The 12,785-nt window shown below is 42.8% G+C and overlaps 1 long non-coding RNA gene across 1 annotated transcript in view; it reads right to left on the reverse strand.

Moving 5' to 3' along the window:
* The window catches only part of LOC135451138 (uncharacterized), a 175,282-nt gene that overhangs the window by 62,584 nt on the left and 99,913 nt on the right, over nt 1–12,785 (reverse strand). The window lies entirely within an intron of this gene.

The following is a 12,785-nucleotide window of genomic DNA, read 5'->3' on the forward strand; positions in this document are numbered from 1 at the left end:
ATCAGACCACTGGTTGAGTGGGACACATCCTTTAGAAAAACACCAAGTTTTGATAGGCATTCCACCAGTCTCAAAAGGCATCCTTTTCTGTGCCTACCTACATTCACTCTCAAAAACATGTGATGCACTCAAGTTGTAATTTTCCTGATTTTTACCTCAATTATCTGGGGGGTTCATATGCATTTTGGCTTCATCCTCAGCCATGTTACAAGTCTTCAGGTAGTGGGCATCTTCACTATATCTAGTTATTTATGCATCCAGTTCCTTGCTGCTAGTTTATAATATTTTTTACTGTAGATTCATGTATGTTCTATCTAGTCTCCTCACAGGAAAAATATGCTTTTATTTTTGAGGGGAGGGGAGTGGGGCGGGTGCGTGGGCTTAGTTAAAAAACTCACTCAAACTCCAACACTGTCAGTGATATGAAAATGAATCGTTAGATAAAAGATGTTTTCCCCCTTGTGTTTCTCAAATGATTAAAAAGGCTTACAGCAAGAGAAGGATGCAAATTTCAGGAGGAGTAAATGGCTGTGTGGTTCGGGAAATGGATGTGTTTGGGTATGTGTGCAGGGGGGCACCTGGGGGTGTATTTGCCTTGTTTGTGCATACATGGACTTTTTGAATGTTATAGTACTATGGACAAACTGTATAAGCCCTAAACAAACTTTGAAAGCTTAAAATGCAGTAAATTATGGGGTGTGGAAAAACAGAAAATAATCAGTAATGGTAACTAAGATTGATTTTATACTTGAATTGAGTGCTCTACCCCAAAGAAGTTTTCACTAAAAAAAAATCACCTGATGTTTACTGGATTATTTATTGTACCTTTATCTATATTACAGATGCCCGTAGAAAAAATGAGCTATTATTTTTAGGTCTTATAAATATATACATTAAATCATGAATCACACACAGGTCTGTATGCAGCATGTCTCTGTGACAGTCACTATTTTTCTTGTACAAAATGTCTGTAAGATGCCTAGCCAGAGACTGCTTCTGCTGGCTAAAAAATAATCAGTTGCAGAAAGCTCAAACTTCTGTCAACTGTATGAAATGAGAAGGCAGAGGGCTATGCCCCTCAGTATTTTTATTACACGGATCAGGAAAACAAATTTCAAGAATTAACAGTGCAAATTTTTAAATATGCCAGAGCATGGCAATTCTAAGCCCTGTTACAAGTTACAGCAAGGGAAAGGTGTTGCTTTCAGATTTGGAAATGCCTGCTACCGTCTAACCTCTTTGTCAACATGTTTGCAGTTTTGCAACATCCATTTCTAAGTGAATTACCTTATGAAGGAAACCAAAAGGCAGAAAACTAAAGAAATAGGGGTCAAATTCCTTCTGTGAGATCTACCTTGTAAAATTATCCAGAATGTAATAATACCATGTTATTGACTTAAGCACAGTTCCCTGTGACATGCTGCAGCTGACCTGTAATTTTTATCCTACATGTTGCCAGCACTATTAAAATGACACTTGTGAATGTAAATTAAGCTCACAAAGGGGACAGATTGTATGATTCTGGTTTCTCTCAGATGCCTGTAGGCTATCACAGGTTCCATATGTGAAGTAATTATGTTCACTGAAGGAAAGAATAAATGCTGTCAAATTGTGTACTGAGAGAGAAAGCAGCTATTATATTGCAGTAGTCACTGGAGCATTGCCTTAGAAAGTGAAAAGATGTATAAGAAAATAATAAAAAAGAAAAACTGGAGCAGAGCTATATTAAATATAACCTTTAAATGAGAATCTGCTTTTGAATACATATTACACAAAGCTAATATCTCACAAATAAAAGCATTTTACCTTTTTAATCACATTTTCTTTCTCACATCTAGAGGGCACAGGGCAGAATATTTATTGGAGGGGTAAAGACACGTGGAGCATCTTTCAGCTTTCTGTGCTTCCTCAGGAAGAAAAGCCCTCCAAGGCCCCAGAGATGCTGTCCCCACTTCCTACCCCACCACAAACCTCCTCCTGTGCAGTGGGCAGCCTTCCTCCCCCGCAGGCAGACATGTCCCAACCCTGCCTTCCCACCCATCCATCTCTTATGGCCAGCTCCAAACCTCCGCCTGCCACAGGCCTGAATGAGGGCACTAAACTGGGGCAGGAGCACTTCTGAGGACACCCTGCTCTGCAGCACCAAACCTTGGCAGCACAGGCTGCAGCAGGCTTGGAGGAGGTGAGCCTTCTACCATGGAAGCCAACACAGCTGCTAAAAGGAAAGGCAACGCTCCCATCACCTCCACAGCTGCAGTGTGGTCCTGCTCTCCTGCACCTGGGGAGGTGAGCCTGTATTTACACCAGTGAGGTTATCAGTGAACCAGCACAAGAGGGGAGAGAATACTAAGCTGGGAAAATAGCCTTTTAAAGCCTTTCATTTAGAGGGAACCAAGGACACCAGAAGCAGGGAAAACTGAGTGCTTGTCTGGGTTTGGATTTTCATCCAGAAATGAAACAAGGAAAGAAAGGAGGTTAGGAGGCTCTAGAAACAAAACACAAACAGGAAGGCACGTTTTCTTGCAGAGGTGTAACTATGGATGTAGAGGTCATGAAGGAGCCCAGAACATAGAAAAACAGAAGACTGAATTCTTCCCTATGTTTATATTGCTTACTAGAGTAGAATCACAAAGTTTGGCACTCTGGAACTTCCCACGGCAATGGAAAGGGGGTATTTCTGCAGTGCCCCACTAGTGCTAGCTCTGGATCTCTGCAGCCTCTAGCCTAATGGGGTGTAAAAAGTAACCAAGGGTGAATAACCTCCCAACACAGCTGCCCCCCACCCTGCCCAGCCTGTGCTGTTGTCACCTGCATGCCTGTCACTAACCTGGCTGCCTTACCAGCAGCCCATGCTCAGGCTACAACTGGCTGCTGTGCAGTGCTGAGGAGCAGAGCTGGCTGCAGATGGCACAGCACAGCTACTGGCAACTCACTGAGCATCCTCTGTGCCCAGAGAGCGGCCTGTCTGTGGCTGAGTTTGTCTGTGCTCACCTGATACTCAAAAGCTGGGATGCCCAGGAGACCAAACCTTTCACACTGCTCTCTGATGTGAAGGCAGCTCTTGGGGATGCAAGGCACCCAATGGAGCAGAGGAGATGCCTGGAAGCTCTCAATTCCTCCTCCCTCTCCCAAAGCCACTATCAGCTCCTGGACAACATGGAATGAAAGCAGTCACACTCGGTCTACAGGGTCCTTTTCTAACAGGTGATTTTCCTGGTTGTCACCTTGAGGTAATTTGGGTAACTAGCTTATATCCAAGGACCTGTCCTGATTCTGGACAATTATTTTACAGGCAAAGTGGTCATCTGCCTTGACCAACAGCTCTCCCTGGAGTCCCTGGCCAGGGCTTCACTGCCCATCAAATCCTCATGCGCATGTGAGCAGTAACAAGACATTAGGTAATGGCATGGGTTTGTCTCATCAAAGCCACAGCTTGCAGCAAACCATTCTGTGTGTGCAACATCACATTTCTGCTTCTGGGAAATTAGAAACTGTGGCACTTTTTTTTTTTTTTTTTTTTTTTTTTTTTGAGGTTTCTTAGCATAAAAAATCTGACACTCAGCTTTTGCAGACTCTCCATGGAAGCCATTTTACTAACTGCATATTGCATTTAGTGGAGTTGTTCAGCACAGAGAAATACTCTGCACTGAACCTTGTTCAATTGCCCTTGTTTGTTTCTGGGCACACACATCTCCATTACTGAAGGAAAGGGCTACCAGGCTGCCCCACACATTGCCACCATCAGGCACAGCACAGCTCACATGTCTCTCCCTAAATTCTCTCTACATGTTAAAATATGAGGCTTACACCTGAATTGCCCATCAGGACCAGAGCCTGGCACATGTCCCTGCTCATCCTCTGTGTGCCCAGGAGCAGCATAACAGCCTGCCCCAGCCCTGCTCTGAGTTCACCTTGACTGAAAGGGCTCCAAATCTCTCAGGTTTCTCTACACCCAGCACTGTGAAGAAAGAAAACATGATCCCATCTCCTTATTTTGGTCATTGCTTTTCCACTTCTGTTTCATATCCTGGCCAGCTACCTCACTCATACCAACACCCTCTGCAGCACCAAACCTCAGGGATCCTCAGCAAAACCAGCCAACTGCCTCATTGTTTGAGGCCATCTTGGTAACAAAAGGGCTGCAGCAGAGCCCAGAGAAGTGTCCAGATGCAGATATCAATGCAGAGCAAACTCTTCCACCCCATGCACCAGACCCACCTCATGGCTCACTGCTGTGAGTAGTGGAGAAGAGACAAGAGGAGACCTCTCTGAGCAGAGCACAGCCTGAGCACCAGCACAGGGCTGTGGGAGGAAGTCCCAGCCATACCCCCAGGACAGTCACCTGTAGAAACAGAGCCCTGTGCCCCTCCATGCTGCCAGCCTGCAGCACAGCTCCCCAAGCCCCCAGCCTCAGTACACACACACCCTGCCACAGAAACCCTCCCAGGAGAGTTTTCTGGGGAGGGGGTGCTCGTGCGCAAATGAACCATCTCATTGTGCAGCCCATTAACACCAGCTGGTCAGGGCTGGGTGGGCAGTGCAATGGGCAGACAGACAGCCTGCCTGCTTCCAATTAAACACAGGAGCAGTCACACAACACACTACTGCAACTTCTTCTTGAATAAAAACCCCTTTGAAATCAACTACCATTTCCTAAGCAGCTGAAAACTATTAAACAACTGTTTGCAGGGTAGCTCATGTCATACGTGGGAGGCTGAAATGTAATGTAGAAATGAGAGGGTTTTTTCTGGATGGCAGCACTGACAGCAGCTATAATGTATGACTCTTTCAGATGCAGCGTGGCAGAAGCAGGGTGAGGATCATCCAGCGCTATTCACTAGAGAAATTGTTACATATAAAGAGAAGGCAGAATCAAGGATCTCAGGATCGTGGCAGGAAGGAGGGGCAGGGAGGAAAAAAAGGAAAGATGTGGTTTGCTTTTACAGTTTTAATAGGGATTTGTGGGGTAATGTTGTGTAAAGGTAATACAGCTGGATCTTTAATAATAATAACTAGAACCAACTCTCCATGTTAACTGACCTTTAAATATTATTGTCCCTTTCAGTTTACCAAAAAGACATTCACTTCATGAAAGATGTTACTCAACTCTGTATAAAGATCCAATAGGCTAAAATATGCTAAACTGACATTTAGAATTATCTCATAACACTTTTTTATGATAACTCGTATTCTCCCCATGTGACTTGAATGTGAGGGTTTGGGTTCTTTTTTCTGAAGCATTTTGAAACCATTTCAAATAATAGGCAGATACTGCCTGGACATTCAGGCTGTCTGTAATGATAGTAGGACCTTTCTCAACAGCTGAATAATTACTTCCTTATTATGCTCAAGGCAAGTTGAAATCACATGCCCTGCTCAAGATTTAAACCTCCATCACACAGGTAAAGGAAGCATTCAGACTGACATTTTACATACGTAACTGCTTTTTCTACAATATTGAAAGCATCTATGGTGTCTTGCCCTGATAATCTGTGAAATCAAGACAATTGGGAGCACCAGAAGAAGACCCACACTTTGTTGGGGGGGGAAGGCAGACGTAGTGATTCTGCCTGTGCTGCAGCCATTTCCCAGGTCCTGTTTCAGACACAGCCGTGCAGAATCTGGCCACTGCTTAGGGCAGCACCCTGTCCTGTGTGCTGGAGCCCTGGCTGCTGCCCCAGGGGCTGAGTGTGCAGCCCTGTGCCCTGACACCCCACCTGCTGCCCCAGATCCACAGCAGGCACAGCAGCTCAGCACTCCTCCCCTTCCAGCTCTGATCTTCCTACACTGGTGAGACAATTCTGGCCTCCAGGTCCTCTGTCCCCTGCCACATACTCCAACCACACCTCCAAATGTATTGGGCATCATAACCCCTGTTTGAGAAAACAAGAAACAAACATTTCTCATTCCTTCTTGTTCCTGTCATGCATAAGAGTAAGAAGTTCAAGTTCTGACACCCTTAAACCTGACAGGAAGCAGGAGTCACCAAGCAACAATAAAGACATAAGCCATCCTTGATTTTTCTAAACTCTGGATTTTCTTACCCTGCATTTTCCACTCCAGGGACTTTCCTCCCCTGGTTACCACACATTTATGGCTCAGCTACCTCAGGATCTGGTGGGAAATGGGACCTTTTCCCCAGGCATCCTTCAGTGCCAAGAGGAGGAAAAATCAGCAGATTACCAGTGTGCCAAGAATGTGGCTAAGTAAAGACATGGTAAAGTAACACAAGATAGTAAACACCATCCAGCAATCCACTTGGCATTCGTGGTTATGGTATTTCACAATGCAAGAAGATGGACTGGTTATTAATGGGACAAAAGACTGCTAAATGATTAAAAGGAACACATACACCATTAGCAAAGAGCTGAAATGGAAGCTACTAAGAAAACCAATGTCTTATGAGAATTTTAGTATTCTGTGATTTCAGCAAAAGAGGCAAAGATAGAAGAGACAAATTATGTCATAAGTGGAAGAAGGTTAATTTCTGTAAACAAAATGTGTAATATTTTCTAAAAACACATTCTAGATACATAGATACAATGTTCATAGGATGTATTTTGGCAAGCTCTTCCTTCACAATATTTTAAACATTAGCAATTAAAGGAGACAGACTTGATTTTTACTTTGATACTGCAGTTCATTTCAATTAGGCTAGCAGCAAAGTACATGCAAAATCTAAACAGAAGACTTCAATAAAATGCTTGAGATAATCATAGCATATCTAGCTCATGTAGGGTTCCACTGTGGAAACACGCATTATTTATCAGTTTTGCGTCTTCCAATGATTTTTAAAAATAGTATTATCGCTTTTCTTATTTCAATATTTGTTTAGTGAGTACTGGTAAGTTCTAGGTCAGATATTTTGCACTAAACAACAACAACAACAACTAATTATCTTAGAAATCCACGGTGATAAGAAAACTGTATAGTAAATATGTCATAACCAGGCAACAGCAGAAGGTAAGTTTTTATTTCATTTGCTGTGGATTGCACAAGTTGGTAAATGTTTTCTGGCAGGTGTCCTTCAAATTCCAAAAATAATGCATCTATTTTATGGCATTATCTCAATTTCTATTACATTTGTTGATATCTTTGCAGTGAAACCATATTGTTATTAAGGTTACCATTACAATAGAAAATTGTGTTGGCTTTTAAAAGCCTGTTCTATTTTATGTGTATATAAATAGGAACATTATGATCACACATGATTCCCATTTGTCCTTGCTATACTCTTGACATTGCTGTAAATGTAAGCAGAGCACAAAGCCCTTACCAGGGCTTAAAATATTGCCCCTTTGATTGGCTGTACAGAAATCAGTTTTGCTTTTGTCATGCAAACTCTGGCCCTGATGGTTATACACTCCAAAAGATACAAGCTCTATGTTTTCTTTACCTTTGACCACCAAGGTGGGTCTCTGTGCATCTCTATTTGTACAGCGTGGCAAGAGCAAGCACCCAATATGTGCCAGAGGACTGATTTTTGAGGATTTTGAAGTCCAAGAGCAGTGAGGTGACCAGTCCCAGGTGCACAGTGAGGAAAAGCGAGGTGTGCTGTCACCTCCAGGGGGTTCCTGGTGGGATGTGTGACACCCCAGGCTTTCCAAGTGTGCAAGCTGTGCTGTGATTTCTGCAAGTGCAATGCAGAAACCCACTGTGGGCACTGATGTGCCTCTCCAGTGACAGGAGCAGCCTAGATTTACATCCTTAAAGACAACCCAGCCCAGACTTCTACCGGTGCCCAAGAGCAGCAGCCAGGCTGAAGATGGGTGCATGGACCAAGCCAGGGCTGGGCAAAGGAGGCCAGACGTGGTGGAGTAAGAGTGACTACACCCTGAAACAGAGATAAGGCCCTTGGGCAGGGTGAAAAATCCTCAAAAATCATAAGCAAGGAGTTTTGTTAATGAAAGTAATTAATGTCATGACTGCTGAGAAATCAGACACGTTCAGATCATTTCCCATCACCCGATGACCAGCTAACGGCTGTGAATATTGAGAGCAATTTTTTTTTTTCCTAGATAAGATGCAATTTAATTTCAGCATCTTGAAAGGTTTTACAGAGTGCAGTTGTGTCTCCTCCTTGCTGACACAACACCCAGTAGTTCAGGGAACACTAGGGCATGTGATTACAGGGCAGATCCCAGTCAGATACACCATATAATTAGGGCTGATGTATGGTGTGCTATGCTCTGAGAAAACCAAGAGTCTGGTCTAAAAAGTTCTCTGAATTGGGGTAATTACAATATTAATCACAATCCATTGAACTAAAGTGGAATTAAATACAAATTTTCTGTTTATATAGTAAATGCTGAATAACAATAAGTTAGCAACAGCATTTTGGTCTGGTTTAACTGCCTAACATCTGGAGAACATTATTACAGAGTCATCATCCATTTGGCCAGTGCCCAATATGAGAGCAGTTCTACTCTTTTTTCTCTAAACATCAGCACAGCCTCACCAGAACACACATATTTCTCTTTTCTCAAAATAGTCTCTTAAATAATTTCAAATATTGTAGATTTTAGATGGGGTAAGCCACTTGTTTCTGTTTAGAAAGCAAACAAAATTGGATCAAAATAAGAGAGCAATTTTAAATATCTAATTTAAGCAAAGATTGTGCTGCTTATGAGAGCCTGTGGTAAAGGCAGTTGTTCCAGCTATTTAAACAATATGATTACATGGCATTTCACAGGATGGAAGAGACAGATTACCAGAAAGTTGAAAACTGTGTGCCCTTGTTCCTATATAAATATGTACACATAACATATCACTCGTTACTACCAAATTTATATGAAGTATAATTTGGTCTTTATTACAGTTGCTGAGCCTGAAAAGAACCTCTTTACTTATGAAGAATCCCTTTTTTTTCCTATAGTAATGAAAAAACAGTTGTCAGCACAATATCCTGACATTCAGGATGCCAGCCTGTCTATACCAGAGTCAGATGTGAAAATAAATAGATATTAAACTGTCAGTCAATGAAATTACAAAGTCAAGAGCAGCTCTAGCTGCGATTCTCTGCGTTCTGTTTGATGGACACAGGTGTTTAAGTGTTATGAAATCCAGCAGAGCCTCAGAGTGAATAATGCACCTTCCAGCAGTTCTGTCCTAGCCAAAAGAGCTGCAGTGAGCTCCCCTCTCACCCTGAGGCCGCTAAGCAGTCAATGTGCCCTAGGAAAGGGGACAGAAAGGGGACAGAAAGGCCGCCGACATTTAGCAGAGCTAAAGCCCAAGAACTCTTACAGTCTGTGTTACAGCATACATTGAGGAATTGAAGCTACACTTCTCTCAAACTGGGAAGGTTAGTCCCACTGGCTTTGCATACAAATCTAAGGCAGATGCCCAAAATCCACATCATTTATTTATTATTCATAAGGCACTTAAAGTCAATCATCTGTCACTAATAAACATTAACACTATTAAAAATTAATGATCATCCTACAGCATGCTGAGACAGATTCTTCTTTCTGTTTGATGAGTATTGGAGCAAAGTACATTGCTTTCATTTACTGACTCTGAAAGTGTTTATGCTTTGTATAATGCTGCTACTTCAGCTGCTCCTCTGAACACCAGTGACCCCCTTCTCTTGGAATGCCAAGAAATTATCAGTCTCGTGAGAGAAGCTTGAAAGGATGGTTTTAGCTACAAATATGTATTTGCAGGGAGGAAAAATAAATCCTGGATTCAAGGTTATCACACATAGCACAAGCCTTTGTGATGACAGGGCTTTTTTGTCTCCCTTTCCACTGAACAGTAAGGTGTCTGTGATGGGGGACACGTGTCCCTGTGTTCCCCACTGTACAGGAGGGTCCTGTGCTCAGGCAATATACCACAAGTGGACAATGAGGCTGGAAATAACAGCTCTTACAAGACTACCTGAGAGTCTCACAAGCTGGAAAAAGAAAAGGCTTCCTGAAGAGCAACTAAAAAAGCTAACTTCACCAAAGGTCCACACAGTGTCGCAGGGTACTTTCTTCTCTTAGTGGGTGGGAGGCAAAGCCCACTGCTAAAGAGGAAGAAACAGCTTGCACCTTAACCCTCAAAAGGACATTCCCTCTAAAAGTAAAAATGATACTAAACCCTTCATCTTTTGTGTTCACATTTTCAAATATAAATCTTGGGGAATCCCTTTATGCATTGCTGTCTTCACAGGCAGAACTCATAACTTAGCACTGTTTCCTAACATACGCTCATCATGTTTTGCCCTGCTTCTTATTTTAGCAATTATATAATTGTGGAAGTCTGTAACTGTATTATAGGTAATCACTTGATACACAGTTGAGTCTCCTGAAATGCAGTTAAATAAATCTAACCAAACCTGCATTGAAGGCCAGTTGAGAAGCAGAAGAGAGACAATACAATTGTGTGCATCAAATCAAAGTTTCTGTGAGTTATATCAAACCTCAAAAAACAAGCTAAACTTTAGGTCTCAGTGCTAGTGATATACTAGGAAAACTTGCCAAGATAGAAGATATATTAATCTTCCTCTTGCAATTTACAGTCTAATATTTCAGTGCCAAACCATTTTTCATAGAAAAACAGTGACTGTTACAAAATAGAAAGAGCCTTGTAGAATTAAGTGACTGCAATCATGCTGAGTTTTTTTCCTTACTGATGTTTCACATGAAATAACCAATGAGGATTTACAAAGAACAGCTATCAGAGCTAGAAATGTACTGACCAATTGGAAATACATGGTGCCACAGGACTGCTCCCTCTGCTGAGGACTGAGAAGGGCTTGTGTTCCATACATTTTACATTCCTGGCAGCTACTGCCATTACAAGTGATGCTTGGGGCCTATAGAAAAACAAAGCCATAATATCGCCTTTCAGGGAGCAGAAAGTCAGGAAAAAATGAGAACTCCCTGCAATGTCTCCAACAAGATCCAACGAAAAGCCTTTTCAGGTACTGCAGGGCATCAGTGTCTCACACACCATTTTTACACTTGCACATCTCCCACCTTTTGCAGGGCCACACAAAGGTGGGCAGCTCTGTGAGTCAAGACTAGGGAACTGAGACCTGGTCCTGCAATCACTGTGCCCAATATGAAAGCAGTTTTACCCTTTTTTCTCTAAACATCAGCCCCAAAGAACTTCTAATTTAGCAGCTTTGAACAGAATTAGGACACACAGCCTTTTAAAGCTCAGCCTTAAGACTGTTCTGAACAAAACTTTTTTAGTCATGCCACTTTGTCCTGCTGCCTGCTCTCCACTGACAGTAGACTTCTTCATAATTTGTCTAATTTTTATCTGAGAATTCATGCACTGGCAAGACAAGTTACTCTCTTAAAGAGAACTGGAATTTCAGTCAAGAAGAAGATATATTAAAGCATCATTAAACATAAAAATGCAATGAAATTGTTAACCTTTCCCTAAGGTGAAGGTGTTTATTGCTAAGTTTTTGCAGCACAATTACATTCAAACAGACAAATGTTGGTTGAAAATAAAGCTTTTTTTTTTTTAAATCTACCTAGGAGAAATGGGAATCATCTTAAAAGTAAGCTGCCTCATGTAAAATACTTGACTAAAAGCTTTATTATTAAAAATACTAGAATTTTAGGGATAACTTTGAGAAAGACAATCAGCTAAAACACAGTGCCTTATCTTCCTTTCTTAAATATAAACCGTAGCATCATAGACTGGCTTGGGTTGGAAAGGATCCTAGAGATCATTTAGTTCCAATACCCCTGCCCTGGCCAGAGAACCTTGCACTAGACCAGGTTGCTCAAAGCCCTGTCCAACCTGGCCTTGAACACTTCCATGAATGGGGCATCCACAGCTGCTCTGGGCAACCTGTTGCAGTGTCCCACCAGCCTCACAGTAAAGAATTTCCTCCTGATACCTGATCTAAACCTATCTCCTTTCAGTTTAAAGCAATTACACCTTGTCCTATCACTACATGCCCTTGTAAAACACCTTGCACTGACTTTCTGCAGTGTGTAAGCTGTAATTTATATTCACTTATAATACAAAATCTGATGTTTTTTTACATTATGCTGTGCAAGCCCCATTTCCATAGATTTGTTGCAGTTGTCACAACACACACGCCACAGCCCCAGACATATCCACAGGGTGGTTCATGCCTCTGCCTGCTGCCACTGGGGGCACCTGCCTGACAAAGAGCTGCCCCCTTTCAGACAGGGCATTCCTGGCACTGCCTTTTGGAACACTGTCAGCAAAGGTGCTGGGTGAGGAGGTGTGCCCCTGGGACACACAGTCTGGCAGGCTGCTCACAGCCCCTCATTTCCAGCCTGCCCGCACTGCAGGGTGTCAGCCCCCCAAGCTGGGTCTCCCAGCTGCTCTGCCTGTTCTCCCTCACTCTGTTTTCAGTCAGGTCCCTCAGGTGTCACCTTTCTCCCACCTGAGAAGACACCGACGTCTTTGCTTCCCTGGACAAAGTGGTGCCACCCCCAGGGCCCATCTGGAGACCCATCAGAGGCCACACAGATTATAGATAGCCAGGGACCTCCTGTGGGCCTCTGGCACAAGGGGCACAGCCAGGAGCCCAGAGCATTGCAGCAGGAGGGAGGGCAGCCCATACTGGGCCCCCAGTAACAGCAGCACTTCAGCACCAGTATTTATAAACACAACTGAGGGCTGCTGTCTCTCTCATATGATTGCTGGACCACAAACTATGGGCCATCTGCCTGCAGACTATTATCACAATCTGTGAACAATTAGAGAGAGGATATTTCATTTCAGAAAATAGCAAAGTTAACAAAAAGGCACAGAAAAAAAGCTAGAAAACAATCAAAAAGCAAGCAACAAAACAGCAGTCTGCCACT

This window comes from Zonotrichia leucophrys, chromosome 8, assembly GCF_028769735.1.
Source record: "Zonotrichia leucophrys gambelii isolate GWCS_2022_RI chromosome 8, RI_Zleu_2.0, whole genome shotgun sequence".
Taxonomy (NCBI): domain Eukaryota; kingdom Metazoa; phylum Chordata; class Aves; order Passeriformes; family Passerellidae; genus Zonotrichia; species Zonotrichia leucophrys.